General features: G+C 30.0%; 1 protein-coding gene across 1 annotated transcript in view; it reads left to right on the plus strand.

Moving 5' to 3' along the window:
* LOC109595062 (small conductance calcium-activated potassium channel protein) overlaps positions 1 to 12,952 on the plus strand; it is a 71,668-nt gene that overhangs the window by 17,229 nt on the left and 41,487 nt on the right. The window lies entirely within an intron of this gene.

The raw sequence follows: 12,952 nt of genomic DNA on the forward strand, positions 1-12,952 counted from the left end.
TGGAAGTATCTTGTTTTTCAGAAGATTTAAATACCTTTTAATATCCATTCTACTTTCAATTAATGCAAATAGAAGTATGAAGCATAATCTATCACATTCCCAGACCATAACTTTCTCTCTTCCACCTCTAACTGTGTGAATTAAAAAGCTTTGAATCATACCTTTAGCCAAAATGGCCAAAATCTTGTATACATAGTATTCAACATAAAAAAACTTTCATTACCACTCATCATTCAAATAATATTTTTAATGGAATATTAGTAACAATATGTATTTAATAAATATTTTTTTACTCATTTAATCTGTTTTCTATTTCCACCATAGAAAACTCAAAATTTTAAATGTTTGAAAAGTTTTTATTTATTCCACATCTTTTAATATCCATTTATTTGTAATTAACATTTAGTAGAATAAACTTTAGCTAAAATATGAAGGCAATAAATCCTCTAATTTGGAACAGAAATCTTTAGAAATATTTTTCAACACTTCTTCAGTGTTTTTAAATACACAATCACTTAATAATTTCATGCCTTTGTTGTTTAAAAATTGGGCAAAGTTGAACCTGCGTTTAGTATCATTATTCTGCTGAAATGTTCTTACAGATAATTCTTCTTCATCATTTGGTAGTATCTTGTTTTTCAGAAGATTTAAATAGATTTTAATATCCATTCTACTTTCAATTAATGCAAATGAAAGTGTGAAGCATAATCTATCACATTCCCAGACCATAACTTTCTCTCTTCCAACTTTAACTGTGTGAATTATAAGCTTTGAATCATACCTTTAGCCAAAATAGCCAAAATCTTGTATACATAGTATTCAACTTAAAAAAACTTTCATTACCACTCATCATTCAAATAATATTTTTAGTGGAATATTAGTAACAATATGTATTTAATAAATATTTTTTTACTCATTTAATCTGTTTTCTATTTCCACCATAGAAAACTCAAAATTTTAAATGTTTGAAAGCATTAAAAAGTTTTTATTTAGTCCACATGTTTTAATATCCATTTATTTGTAATTAACATTTGGTTGAATAAACTTCAGCTAAAATATGAAGGCAATAAATCCTCTAATTTGCAACAGAAATCTTTAGAAATATTTTTCAACACTTCTTCAGTGTTTTTAAATACACAATCACTTAATAATTTCATGCCTTTGTTGTTTAAAAATTGGGCAAAGTTGAACCTGCGTTTAGTATCATTATTCTGCTGAAATGTTCTTACAGATAATTCTTCTTCATCATTTGGAAGTATCTTGTTTTTCAGAAGATTTAAATACCTTTTAATATCCATTCTACTTTCAATTAATGCAAATGAAAGTGTGAAGCATAATCTATCACATTCCCAGACCATAACTTTCTCTCTTCCACCTTTAACTGTGTGAATTAAAAAGCTTTGAATCACACCTTTAGCCAAAATGGCCAAAATCTTGTATACCTAGTATTCAACATAAAAAAACTTTCGTTACCACGCATCATTCAAATAATATTTATAATGGAATATTAGTAACAATATGTATTTAATAAATATTTTTTTACTCATTTAATCTGTTTTCTATTTCCACCATAGAAAACTCAAAATTTTAAATGTTTGAAAGCATTAAAAAGTTTTTATTTATTCCACATGTTTTAATATCCATTTATTTGTAATTAACATTTGGTTGAATAAACTTCAGCTAAAATATGAAGGCAATAAATCCTCTAATTTGGAACAGAAATCTTTAGAAATATTTTTCAACACTTCTTCAGTGTTTTTAAATACACAATCACTTAATAATTTCATGCCTTTGTTGTTTAAAAATTGGGCATAGTTGAACCTGCGTTTAGTATCATTATTCTGCTGAAATCTTCTTACAGATAATTCTTCTTCATCATTTGGAAGTATCTTATTTTTCAGAAGATTTAATTAGATTTTAATATCCATTCTACTTTCAATTAATACAAATGAAAGTGTGAAGCATAATCTATCACATTCCCAGACCATAACTTTCTCTCTTCCACCTCTAACTGTGTGAATTAAAAAGCTTTGAATCATACCTTTAGCCAAAATGGCCAAAATCTTGTATACATAGTATTCAACATAAAAAAACTTTCATTACCACTCATCATTCAAATAATATTTTTAATGGAATATTAGTAACAATATGTATTTAATAAATATTTTTTTACTCATTTAATCTGTTTTCTATTTCCACCATAGAAAACTCAAAATTTTAAATGTTTGAAAGCATTAAAAAGTTTTTATTTATTCCACATGTTTTAATATCCATTTATTTGTAATTAACATTTGGTTGAATAAACTTCAGCTAAAATATGAAGGCAATAAATCCTCTAATTTGGAACAGAAATCTTTAGAAATATTTTTCAACACTTCTTCAGTGTTTTTAAATACACAATCACTTAATAATTTCATGCCTTTGTTGTTTAAAAATTGGGCAAAGTTGAACCTGCGTTTAGTATCATTATTCTGCTGAAATCTTCTTACAGATAATTCTTCTTCATCATTTGGAAGTATCTTGTTTTTCAGAAGATTTAATTAGATTTTAATATCCATTCTACTTTCAATTAATACAAATGAAAGTGTGAAGCATAATCTATCACATTCCCAGACCATAACTTTCTCTCTTCCAACTTTAACTGTGTGAATTATAAGCTTTGAATCATACCTTTAGCCAAAATGGCCAAAATCTTGTATACCTAGTATTCAACATAAAAAAACTTTCGTTACCACGCATCATTCAAATAATATTTATAATGGAATATTAGTAACAATATGTATTTAATAAATATTTTTTTACTTATTCAATCTGTTTTCTATTTCCACCATAGAAAACTCAAAAATCAAGATTTTAAATGTTTGAAAGCATTAAAAAGTTTTTATTTATTCCACATGTTTTAATATCCATTTATTTGTAATTAACATTTGGTAAACTTCAGTTAGAATATGAAGACAATATATCCTCTAATTTAGGACAGAAGTCTTTAAAAATATTTTCAACTCTTCTTCAGCCTTTGTTCTTTGAAAATTGGGCAAAATTGAAACAGTGTTTAGTATCATTATTCTGCTGAAATCTTCTTACTAGTAATTCTTCTTCATCACATGGAAGTATCTGGTTTTTTAGAAGACTTACCATAATGTTCGATCATATTCAGGATAATCAAACATATATTTGTTATTACTACACTACTTGTTTTAAGTAATATTTATAAGAGAATATTAGTAGTAACAATAAAGATTTAATATTGAGTATTTTTACTCACTTAATTTAAGAATATCCTAATTCTGCTATAAAAAAATCAAAAAAGGTATTTAATTACTAAAACCTTTAAAGATATTTTATGTATTTAGTAGCCATTAAATTGAGCAAATTTAAACCTATGTTTGGCCTCATTATTCTTTTTTACAGATAATTATTCTTTGTCGCATGGAAGTATCTTGTTTTCCAAAAGATTTTCATACATATTCTAATCCGAATTAATACAAATAAACCAGTGGAACATCCTCAGGCAACATCATGATTCCTTCTCCATATTTAACGTGTGAGTTAAATACCTTTGATAGAACTTTGTCCATTTGGTATCCAGTATTTACATTTCCAAATATAATAATAAATTTGAATGGCTAAATACTATGTTGGCTATGTTCTTGGAGAACCTGCAAATGAACATTTCAGCTTTCAAGCTGCACAACTTCTAAATATGTTAAAGCTTCTTATATTTATCTGACAAAATCTTCTTCAATGTTTAATTAATTATTTATTTGAACCGCAGTTTTTTATCTCTTTGGACTAAATTGTATTATTTATTTGTCTAGCTCTAAGTTAAATAAAAAATTAATTATTATTTGTATTTTTCAAATCAACTGAATAATTATTAACTGAGTCATTTATGTCAATAGTAAACGTGTAATTCGCAAAGAATTTTGTACTATAAATAGTTATGAATACAAAAAAGTTTATGTCACGTAATATAACATGTTTCCATATTTGTGTCACAGAGAATAATAGTAATGTTATTTATTCTGTGTTTGACAAAAAATTTAATATATGGAAGAAAGCACTTTGTATACCAAACGGATTTAAAACTATAAAAACATATTGTGGTATGATAATACGTAGACTTGATTATTTTAACTTTATTGGACTTATACTTTATACATTTCCATAGTTTCATTTCGTTATTTTATTTGTTTATTATAGTCACTTAATTGGTGACTTAATTACTAGTTTAAATTTTTCAAAAACATCTTTCATATTATCACATTTTTCGAAACAACACAATTTCCTAACTTACGTTCTTTATCCACTTATTTCAAAGTCAAATTATCCGAAACTAGTTCATAAACCAATTTCACTTCGTTATTGCATCCACACGGGAGATTTATACTTTTCCAGAATTGAGATCCATCCGCCTCTTCCGTGCCTAAAAATAGACGCAATAATGGAAATTCAGTCTTAAAATTACTGAGTGTCCGCTCCTTCAATAAATCCAATGTAACACAAAGTTATAAAACGGCACGAGCAAAACGATTTCCTTTAGTTTCGCATTAATTTAACGTCACAAGTGACTTTGTTTACATCCCGACACTGGAACGGTTTGTTGTTGATGTAAACTTCCACAACCGCCGTACGTGCACAAGTTGCCACTATTAATATGTAAATTTCGTGTTACAATTAGTTCGACTGCGGCAGTAAGAAGCGGCGAGTCAACTTGAAATTCTATCGGAATGTTTGAATATAAAAGTTGAGGAAGGAAACTTCAACGTCAGGACGTACCGCGGAAGCCGCCATATTGATGCTGGTGCTGTCGAGCCGGTTTCCTGCCATTTGAACGTTAAAGAACATGCAACTTTAATTCGGGGAATTTGAGTTTTGGTTCACATGAGGCGAAATCGTTCTTGTATTTCCATCTGTAACGACTTTCTTTGAAGTAACTTTTATTCAACAATTATAATCAACAATTTAACATTTTGATGCTTCCTTTGAGTCTTTCCTTTGTAATAAAAAAGCACAATGTGTTCTCTGTTGACTAAAAAAAGCTCTTGTTTGAGTAAGTTTTTCATGTATTTTTAATTATGAAAGAGATTTTTAATGGTTAAATCTGTGTTATTTAATTTAACATTAACACTTTGAATAATATTATTTTTGTTTAATAATTTTGGCCCATCTTCGTGGCATAGACTCGACCATTTTCTGAATATACAACAAGTCTACATTCCTTCAAGCTTCTTAAATTGCTGTGATGAATTCATTTAAATTTGTATAATTTTTATGTCGAATTTGGTTATAAACGTGATCCCTCATGTTTTCTATGGGGTTGATGTCTCGAGATTGGGACGGGCAAGACAAAACATCGATGATTTGGTCTTTTAACCAATCCGTCACAATTTTTGATTTGTGTTTGGGATCATTTTCATGTTGAAACACATTTATTAAGAGCCTTATTTTTTCAATATGTGGAAGCAAATTGTTGTTTAATATATCCCTGTACATAAATCAGACTAAGGAGGCCTACGCCAGACTAATTGAAGCATCTCCATAGCATAATTGAACCACCACCATGTTTCACTGTGGGTATAACAAACGTTTTGTGTAGTTTTGTCCCTGTAGGATGTTTAACATAAGCAGAACCATCATTTTTTTATAAATTAAATTTAGATTCGTCACTAAAAACTACTCGTCCTCACTGTTCTGTGATCCAGTGAATGTGATCCTAAGCAAGACAAAATTAGACTTACATCACATTTATAGAAACCAGGGCTTTTCTTGTCAGTCTGAGGTCAAACTAACCCCCATTCACTAACCATCTCCTCCTTGATTGTTTTTTAACATTCGAATTATCCAGTTATTGATTTTTTTTTCAAGTTATTTGAACTCAGACAAATTTTTTCGTAGCCAGTTTCTCTAAAATTTTTAATAATGGGAGAAACGATTGACTTATTTAGCCCTAAATTCTTAGCCATCTCCTCTTGTTACTTTCGGTCTTGGTAATGCTGACTTACAATTTTTCTTACAGTATCACTTACAATAAAGATTAAATAGTTATAATAAACAAAAGACTGTCAGTAAATAATCGATTTAAATTTACAGAGAGCAATGAAAGACCACAAAGTAAAAAGTTCCTATAATTTTGTCCAGTGGAAAATAAAAAAAATACAATATTTTAAAGAATAAAATTAGTTTGACCAGTTGCATAGTAGACACAACAAAGAAAGGAAAAACAATGAGCATTATAGGTACTGTGATCCAATTCAAGTAGTACAGCTCATATTTTTAATATATTTTAATAAGTTGCTATAATTATAATAAGTAAGTTAGTAAATAATCGATTTAAATACACAGAGAACAATGGAAGACCATAAAGTTAAAAATTACTATAATTTTATCCACTAAAAATAAAAAAGTAGGTATTTTTTTAGAGAATAAAGTTAGATTGGTCAGTTATAGAAACATTAATAATAGAAACAACAATAAACATTATAGAAAATAGTATCCAGCTCATAAATATATTTTAATGAGTTTCTATAATTTTGGCCACTACTATAAATTTTAAATTATTATTAAGTTAACTATTTCAAAAAGTAGTTGTCATTATTGTCCTTCTTATGATAAAATATTATTTGACTACAAAATTTGAACGTAGATAGAACATGTCCAATAACAAAAAAAAATATAAATATTTTTCTTTTAAGTTCCTTCTCTCAAAAATATTTGAAAACATTTTGTAGCGTAGAAAATAGGGCAAGAAAAAGAGGAGAACCCTCTAAACTCTATGCTACTCTATCATTGTAGTAAAAGACGATAAAGAAAAAAGTTCCTATAATTTGTCCATTAAAAAATAAAAAATAGTCGATTATTGAAAGAATAAACGACCAACGATTAAATAATTATAAGCTTGATTTAACTTTCCTTGTAGTAACTTTTATAAGTAACCATTTAACATTTGAATCTTTCTGTAGTTAAAAAAAAACAAAACGACTTTTCTGTTGACTAAAAAGCTCCTCATTGAATAAGTTTTTCATGAATTAAGACAGCTTATAAAGTGATTAATTTGAAATTTTGTGTTTCACTAAAAATAATTTTAGTTAATTATATAAAATTTATTTTTATTTGGTGCAGTACGAAGAAAGCAAATACAATTACAATAATTTAATTATTAAGTAATGTAAAAAGCTTTAAAACCATTAAACATGTGTTGTAAATATATTTTATTAGAATGCACAACTCATATTTTGTCGCATTTTGTATCTAGAATATTTCTCCACAAAGGACCAACCACACAGTGCGACATTAACAAAGTAACGCCAGATAAATCTTCCAGGTAATAATAGGTAAACGTACTCAAACCGAGTGGAGAGATAACACTTCACTTCAGCCCTCCCTTGCTCTAATAGATTATTTCATCAGCGCCATATAATTCTGCTTTGTCGTTTCTTAAACTGTAGCGCAAAACGTATAAAAATAAAAATAAAAAAAAACAGAAACGAACGTGGTTTTTAATTTGACGCAGAACATCCGGTTGTGTAGCAAATCCCCCTTGAAGTTTTTAAAATGTCTCTTCGCCAGCAGAAATTAATAAAGATAATCTCGTTACCTCGTAGTTCTTTTATTATCATCACCATCCGCAGTCTGAGATAATGCGACGTGTTAATTAGTATTCCAATCCGGACGGTGCAACTTGAATAAGTTTTATGTATGTAAATTCAATTGCTTTTTTACCACTGTCCCGAACAGAAAGTCAGCAGAAGTGGAGAATAATGTATTCAGTGTGCTTATGGGGATGTTTTGCGAAATGTTCGACTCAGTGCCTGGCTGTCGTTCACGCAGACACTGAACTCCGTTAATGTAACGGGGAACTTCTCCGGATGAAAATCCTACAAACTTACGGGGCCATAATAAAGTTTCGCTCAGTCTTAACTAAAATTTTAATCAAAATTATTTAAATTAAACGGCTGGAAAATGCGGATGGTTCCTTGCCAAATTAACAATACCTCAACCCAAACTATAATTGTAATATGGTAAATTAATATTATTGTGGGTCAATTTATGAAGGTTCTCCTTCACAAACTACCAGAATGGACGTTTGTAGACTTACAATTAAGTGAAGTAACAAGACTGTGGTTGATTTGACCCGAGATCTACAAGAAAAATTCTGGTTTTTGACTCACTTAGGATCACCAACTTACTTTATGGTCTTTCATTGCTCTGTGTTTTGCTTATTATAATTATTTAATCATTGGACGAAGTGAAACTGTAAGAAAAATTGTAATTCAGCGTTACCAAGACCGAGAGAAACAAGAAGATATGGCTAAGAGTTTACGGCTAAATAAGTCAATCGTTTCTCGTATTATTAAAAATTTTAGAGAAACTGGCCAAGTAGTAGCTACGAAAAAATTTGTCTGAGTTCGAAAAACTTGAAAGAAAATCGATAACTGGATAATTCGAATGTCAAAAAACAATCTAATCTTATAGTCAACTGAAATTAAAGCCAACCTGGAGGAAATAGGACTTGCTGAAATTAGTTCAAGGACTGTGAGATGATGGTTAGTGGATGGGGGTTAGTTATATATATAAATGTGAAAGTATAATTTTGACTTGCTTAGGATTACATTCACTGGACCACAGAACAGTGAGGACGAGTAGTTTTTAATGACCAGTCTAAATTTAATTTATAAAAACATGATGGTTCTGCTTATGTTAAACATCCTACAGGGACAAAACTGCACAAAAAGTTAATTATACCCACAGTGAAACAGAGATTTAGTCTATCAACTCTAGTTTTTGAAAGGAAGACAGAATTAAAGTTGTAGAGATCAAAGAGGGGGAAGAATCCAATTGGTTAGACATACCTGGAAATGTCAATGACTCGATTGACCTCCAAAAGCTCCCCAGGCTCAGATTACCTTGTGTCTGCCCCTGATTTATCTGACCCAGTATGTTATTGAGCTTTCGTGAGTAAAGTTGTATTATAATTTTGTGTAGATTTTTAACGTTATTTAATATTAGTAGTTAATATTAACAACAAAAGCTAAAACCATGACATGACCACAAACAAATGTGACTGTGGAGATCATCAAAATATTTCTTGTTGTACAAAGTGTCTATAAAATAGGTGGTCAAAATTTGATAGTAGGTAGAGCAGTCTGATAATGAAGAAAATATAAATATTTTTTTTTTAATGTTTCTCCTAAAAAAAAGCACTCCCTCAAATATAAATCTAAAAAATTGTTTTTTTGTCATATATCCATCACTTTTCGTCCAATCGTGTTTAAATTTGGTGAGTATTATCCTGAAATAGATACATATATTTCAGTATAACTTTTACTACAATGTTAGAGTAGCATAGAGTTTGGAGGGTTCTCCTCTTTTTCTTGCCCTATTTTCTACGCTACAAAATGTTTTCAAATATTTTAAAACAAGAAGAGATGGTTAAGAGTTTATGGCTAAATAAGTCAATCGTTTCCTGTATTATTAAAAAAATTAGAGAAACTGGTCAAGTGGTAGCAGCGAAAAAATTTGTTCTGAGTTCGAAAAACTTAAAAAAAAGTCAATAACTGGATAATTTGAATAAAAAAAAACCCTGGTTTCTACAAAAATGTGAAGTCCAATTTAGACGTGCTTAGGATCACATTGACTTGACCACAGAACAGTGAGGACGAGTAGTTTTTAGTGACGAGTCTAAATTTAATTTATAAAAAAATGATGGTTCTGCTTATGTTAAACATCCTACAAGGACAAAACTACACAAAAAGTTGGTTATACCCACAGTGAAACATGGTGGCGGTTCAATTATGCTATGGGGATGCTTCAATTCTTCTGGTGTAGGTCCCTTTAGACTGATTTAGGTACAGGGATATATTAAACAACAATTTGCTTTCACATATTGAAAAAATGAGGCTCTTAATAAATGTGTTTCAACATGAAAACGATCCCAAACACAAATCCAAAATTGTGACGGATTGGTTAAAAGACCAAAGCATCGATGTTTTGTTCCAATCTCCAGACATCAACCCCATAGAAAATATGGGGGATCACGTTTATAGCCAAATTCGACATAAAAATTTCATAAATTTAAGTGAACTCATCACAGCAATTCAAGAAGCTTGAAGGAATGTAGATTTGTCGTATATTCTGAAAATGGCCGAATCTATGCCACAAGATGGGCCAAAATTATAAAACAAAAAGGGTATTACATAATGTGTTAATGTTAAATTAAATAACACAGATTTAATAATTAAAAATCCCTTTCAAAATTAAAGTTACCAAATTTATGTCAAGCTCAATTCATGAAATAATAGAATAAAAATTATCGGAAGAAGGGGCAGAAAACGTCTCATAATTAATCGAATTTTAATAATATCACAAAAAATATCGAAGCTTCGAAACGAATTATCCAATCCGAATATTGACAAATATCATTTTTATGATTAATAAAATTGGCATGAAATTAAATTCGAAACGGCCTCTCCGAAGTCGAATGAAATTAAAAGTTTTATCCGACATAAATCCGTTAATAGGTTTTTGATTAGTGACTTCATTGTTCGTGATTAAAGTGCTTTCCGTTGGACGGTACACGAGTGACTTTAATGCAAGTGATTTAGGAGTAAAAATTTTATCTGGCGCATAATGCGGAAGCGAAGTGGCACGTTAACGCCGAAATAAAATAAAAAATTCACTTAAGTGCGCCATTGGCGGTTGGGATTAATGAATTTACATTCGATAAATGTTATCAAAACCTCGTACAACATGTTGGTAGTATGTTGCTCGTTAGTTTATTCATAAAATTCCAGCGTACAAAGTGCATGCAAAAATTCCACGTTAAACCCGCCGGCGGGCTTTTGAATTATAGACGTAAATAATGGGGGGGAAGTTTTCAAAATTAACCACTAAAAATGCTAAACAGTTGGGCAATTTACGGATTGTTTGATAATGTGATAATTCCACCGGAAACGAAGACTGATGATCTCTTAATGGCCTTACAAGGATCTCAAATTAAAACAAACCCACACTACACCAATTAAAATCCGAAGCCAAACTTTTATTCTCTCATACTATACTAACGTAATTGTAAACGTAAAAATGGCAAACGTTCCCATCGCGGCTTGAACAAAGCACTCGAAACGTAATTAACTATGATTAAATTCTTCGAAACGCGTTAATTAATGCATTCTCTAGTTCCACGATAAATTAATTATTAAACAGCTTCAATCATATTAAGTGTAATGAAATGTAGAAAATTTGATGTGCATTCGATGAAATGAGGCAGAAAATTGATTCAAACTATCCACGTACAACGTTAAATATTTACGTGTTTATCAAAAGTTACGTGCAAATTAAATGTGCGACATGTTTTGTGTAAATTATTGCCCAAATTTACGTATATTAATTAGTATTTTATAATTAAATACATACAGTAGTAGCCATAATTATAACAACTTGTTCTTTCTGTTATTGTTGTGTCCATTGTGCGATTGTTCAATCTAATTTTATTCTTTCAAAAATTGCCTACTTTTTATTTTTTAATGGGCAAAATTATGGTCTTTCGTTGCTCTCTGTGAATTTAAATTGATTATTTATTAGAGGACTTTTGATTATTATAATTATTTAATCATTGGTCGAAGTGAAGCTGTAAGAAAAATTATAATTCAACCTTACCAAGACCGAGAGAAACAAAAAGAGATGGCTCAGGGTTTAGGGCAAAATAAGTCAATCGTTTCCCGTATTATTAAAAAATTTAGAGAAACTGGCCAAGTTGTAGCTTCGAAAATATTTGTCTGAGTTCGAAAAACTTGAAAGAAAATCGATAACTGGATAATTCGAATGTCAAATAACAGTCCAATCTTATCGTCTACTGAAATTAAAGCCAACCTGGAGGACTTGGTGAAATTAGTTCAAGGACTGTGAGAAGAAGGTTAGTGAATGGGGGTTAGTTTGACCCCAGACTGACAAGAAAAGCTCTGGTTTCTACTATAAATGTGAAAGTCCAATTTTGACTTGCTTAGGATCACATTCACTGGACCACATAGCAGTGAGGACGAATAGTTTTTAGTGACGAGTCTAATTTTAATTTATAAAAAAATGATGGTTCTGCTTATGTTAAATATCCTACAGGGACAAAACTACACAAAAAGTTGGTTATACCCACAGTAAAATATGGTGGTGGTTCAATTATGCTATGGTGATACTTCAGTTCTTCTAGCGTAGGACCCCTTAGACTGATTTACGTACAGGTATATATTAAACAACAATTTGCTTCCACATATTGAAGAAATGATGCTCTTAATAAATGAGTTTCAACATGAAAACGATCCCAAACACAAATCCAAAATTGTGACGGATTGGTTAAAAGACAAAAGCATCGATGTTTTGTCTTGCCCGTCCCAATCTCCAGACATCAACCCTATAGAAAACATGCGGGATCATGTTTATCACCTAAATCGACATAAAAACTTTACAAATTTAAATGAACTCATCACATCAATTCAGGAAGCTTGAAGGAATATAGACTTGTTTTATATTCGGTAAATGGTCGAGTCTATGTCACGAAGATGGACCAAAATTATGAAACAAAAAGGATATTATACAAAGTGTTAATGTTAAATTAAATAACACAGATTTAAACATAAAAAATCCCTTTCAAAATTAAAGTTGCCATATTTATGTCCAGCACAATTCAGAAAAATGTGTGAAACATTTTATAAATTAATAAAACAAAAAAAACAGCTAGATATAATTGATTTATTAAAAACTTTTTTACAGAGAAATATTAAACTAATCTTAAAGCATAAATTGTCAGAAGCCAATAATGGGTCGGACCCCCCTCTTTGATGAAGACACTCATTGACGAGTCGTGGCACAGATCTGATGAGATTATCGACATTTTCTTGTGGTATCTCATCCCACACGAACTGAATCTGACGTTTTAGTACATCGAGAGTTGGTGGAGGGC

The sequence above is a fragment of the Aethina tumida genome, chromosome 1 (assembly GCF_024364675.1).
Source record: "Aethina tumida isolate Nest 87 chromosome 1, icAetTumi1.1, whole genome shotgun sequence".
NCBI classification, from domain to species: domain Eukaryota; kingdom Metazoa; phylum Arthropoda; class Insecta; order Coleoptera; family Nitidulidae; genus Aethina; species Aethina tumida.